Genomic DNA, 3,913 nt, shown 5'->3' on the forward strand with positions numbered 1-3,913 from the left:
TTTTTTTTTTTTCTGGAAGATATGTGCACTGGCCAGAGAGAGACAAAGAGACAGAGAGAGAAGGACAGGAGAAAACACCTCCTATGGGCATTGTCACGTCCAATCCCTTCTCTTTCATCTCTCCCTCCCGTTGGGATTTTGGGCATGTCGACACATGTATTTGGTGTGTTTCTCATGTTGTCAAACGTGGGACTTGAACTGTGCTGTCAGACATGTTGAATATAACTGTCCTAACCACCATGCCATGGAACTGGCCCAATCTTTATATCCATAGAACTTGCAGTATATTTTATGAATGGGAAAGTCATTCTATCCGGGCAAGTCATTTATTTTTTGTAACTTTCAGTCATAGAGCCAAATGGTAGGGTCAAAATGGAGGCCCTAGCTGTTTGATTAAAAATGCGTTTTTGGGAACCAGCAGTTAGTGTAATGGCTATGTCACTGGACTCCCACGTAGTCGACCGTGGTTCGCGTCCCGGACCCGGTGGCTTAAAACTCATGCCGGGCGCGTGTGCGTGTGTGCCCAAGATCCCGAGAGGAGAATGGAGGAGAAGGGATTGTGGCGTGACCATCCCCCCTGGGGGGTGATTTCTCGCTTTCTCTCTCTATGTCTGTCTCTGTCTGTCTGGCGAGTGCATGCGCCCTACAGTGAAAATCTCTCCAAAAAAAAAAAAAATGCGTTTTCACTATGCCATACTGCTAGAGGTTGCGAAGGATTCCAAAGAGGGTGCTGTTGTCAGAGGCTCGAATGCCTTTACCAAGACATCCCTAACTTAAGGAGAGGTAATGTGGGAGGCAAGGAGCTGTCAGGTCCAGATGCCAGCTTTTGTGCTGAGTGGGCAGAGCTCGGACCGTGACTTTGCCGCTCTTCTGCTCTATGGCTCAGGCAGGATCATGGAAGTTTCCTCATCCCCACAGATCAGGCTGCACAGAGTTGACCTAATGGTTAAATTAGGTAATATATTTAGAGCACTTAGCATGTATTGCTTGCCCCCCTCCAGTGGTAGAAGATGATCATGTCATGATATTAACTGACAACTACCATCGAAGCAAACTTTAGAGTCTAAGGTTTTATCTGTAGCTCTGCCACAGATTTACAGTTCACTTACTTGTAGGCACCAAGAAAACAAATAAAAATGTATTGTGAAATGTTAGTTGAAAGCTATTTTTTCATTATCCTATTAACTGAGGATTCCTATCAAATGACAGTGAGTAGTATATTAGTAATCATGAATGTTTAAAATCCTGAGACTCTATTATCCTGTTGAAATGAGGAATGCAGGGGCCAGCAGTTAGCATAATGGCTATGTCGCTGGACTCCCACATAGTCGACCGCTGTTCAAGTCCCGGACCCGGTGGCTTAAACTCACGCCGGGCGCGTGTGTGTGCGTGCCCAAGATCTCAAGAGGAGAATGGAGAAGAAGGGATTGCGGTGTGACCATCCCCCCTGGGGGGTGATTTATCGCTTTCTGTCTCTCTGTCTCTCTCTGTCTGGCTGGCGAGTACACGTGCCCTATAGCAAAAACCTCTCCAAAAAAAAAAAAATAAATGAGGAATGCAAATATATTTATATGTATAGTAACTAATAATTCCTTGTTCACCAGACTGTTTCATCCCATTATTATACATTTATTTAAAAAATATATCATAGACTGGCTTCGGGCCTTCTTAAGGTAGCTGGAACCCTCATGGTCTACTGTGCAGTTCAAGTCCTGGACCTGGGGGCTTGAGAAACACACCCAGCACATGTGCATGATGCTCAAAATCCTGAAAGGAAAAGTAGAAGAGAAGTGACTGCAGTGTGATCATGCCCTACTGGGGAGTGCTTTCTCCTCTGCCTCTCTCTCTGTCTCTTTATCTGTCTCTGGAGAGTGCCAGTGCCCTCTAGCACAAAAAATAAACTAGTAAGAGGCCAGCAGATGGTGTGGAGTTAAGGTGCTGGACTCCCATGTAATCTCCTGCAGTTCAAGTCCCAGACCCAGCGGCTTGCAGATCATGTCTCTATGGCGAGTGTACACACCTTACAGCAAAAATCTCTCTCTAAAAAAGGAAAAAAAAATGTTTAATTTATGAAGAAATACTATGCCTTCAGAATCATACATCAAAAATATTTTTTGTTTTGTTTTTAGTTTTTTTGCCATAGGATGTGTGTGCTTACTGGAAAGAGTCAGAGAGAAGCAGACAGAGGGAAAGTGAGAAATCACCCCCTGGGGGTGTGGCCATGCTGCAATCCCGTCTCCTCAATTCTCCTCTTGGGATTTTGGGCATACATGCATATATGCCCAGAGTGAATTTTAAGCTGCGTGGTCTGGACTAGAATCACAGTCGACTACATGGGAGTCCAGCAACATGACCATTATGCTTCTGGTGGTCCCATAAACTAAGCATATTTTTAATGGATTGTAGTCAATATTCATTATTTATACAGCTTCTGTGTTTGCTAATCCACTGACTTGCTCACATTTCTTTGTAACCTCCAAATCAGTATGAGGTCATTTGCAGACATGCATGGATGCTCCCAGGTGAGGCTGAGCAGGCAGCATTCTGCCCTCTTGTTTTAGCTCTGACAGTGCAAGCAATGTCCTTTCCATGGTCTACGCAGTACTGTGGTTTTCTTGCTTTCTGCTTTTCGTTGGTGATTTTACTGCTTAAAATGGCTCCCAGGCATATTGCTGAAGTGTCATCAGGGGTTCCTAAGCCCAGGAGAAATTATCTGTGTTAGGTAAGCTTCATTCAGGCATGAGTTATAGTGCTATTGGTCATGATGAATAAAATAACATGTGTTAAAGAGGGTGTCTTCCAATAGAAGCATACAGAAAATAAGGTCGTGCATTGATAGGCTGACAAAAACATTGTAACAGAGGCTCACCGGAACCCAACCTGCTCCTGAGGGTGGCTCAGGAGTCCCTGATTCAGTGACCACAGTGACTTAGAGCACAACTCCCACAGATCGTAGGAGTTGGCTGTGTATTTAAAATGTTATCATCAGAAATGGCCTGCTAAGGGACCAGCAGTTAGCGTAATGGCTATGTCGCTGGACTCCCATGTAGTTGACCGTGGTTCACGTCCTGGACCTGGTGGCTTAAAACTTACGCTGGGCGCGTGTGCGTGCGTGCCCAAGATCCCGAGAGGAGAATGGAGGAGAAGGGATTGCGGCGTGACCATCCCCCCTGGGGGGTGATTTCTCGCTTTCTGTCTCTCTTTCTCTGTCTGTCTGTCTGGTGAGTGCACGCGCCCTATAGCAAAAACCTCTCCAAAACCAAAAAAATAATAAAGAAAGAAATGGCCTGCTAAGTAAATGGGTTTGTTTCAGAAGACGTTCTTATGACTCATTTATGATTTCCACTTAGGTCAGTCTTTTTCTCCTCTTAAATGAATAGTGTTTGATACACATGTTTTCTCTTAGGAAAAAAGAATGAAGTTATTTTAGGATTCGTTTAACTCTTATGGTTGTTTGTTGGCTTATTGTACTGAACACAAAAAGACTCTGAAAATGTTAAGAATTATACTATTATCAATTGAGTGTATCTTTCAGGGTATGGTGTGATTTAAGATATGATCATTTTAGTTTTTAAATTTATCAAGGCACTTAACGTAGCACTTTTAATATCAATGGCTAGCAGTAGTTGAGTGGCTCCTAATGCAATGGTACCCTTTTTTTTTTAGATTAATTTAATTTAATTTTATTCATTTATTTTAATTTGACCAGAGAGAGACAGACACAGAGAGAGAGAGAGGGAACTTTGAGGCTGGCATAGTATGGATATATACCAGTTATATCTCAGAGAATAAGATGAGTGCTGTTTAACATTTGGGTTGAAAGAGTTCTTGCAGTTTAGACATAGTCGTAGAGTGGGAAGTATTTGGGGAGGACATGCATTTTTGACTTCAGTAACACTCGACCTTCTTCTTC

At 43.3% G+C, this 3,913-nt stretch overlaps 1 protein-coding gene across 1 annotated transcript in view; it reads left to right on the forward strand.

Annotated features, from left to right (window-relative positions):
• The window catches only part of ATF6 (activating transcription factor 6), a 255,241-nt gene that overhangs the window by 129,353 nt on the left and 121,975 nt on the right, over positions 1-3,913 (forward strand). The window lies entirely within an intron of this gene.

The sequence above is a fragment of the Tupaia chinensis genome, unplaced genomic scaffold, assembly GCF_000334495.1.
Source record: "Tupaia chinensis unplaced genomic scaffold, TupChi_1.0 Scaffold000070_1, whole genome shotgun sequence".
In the NCBI taxonomy this organism is placed as follows: Eukaryota; Metazoa; Chordata; class Mammalia; order Scandentia; family Tupaiidae; genus Tupaia; species Tupaia belangeri.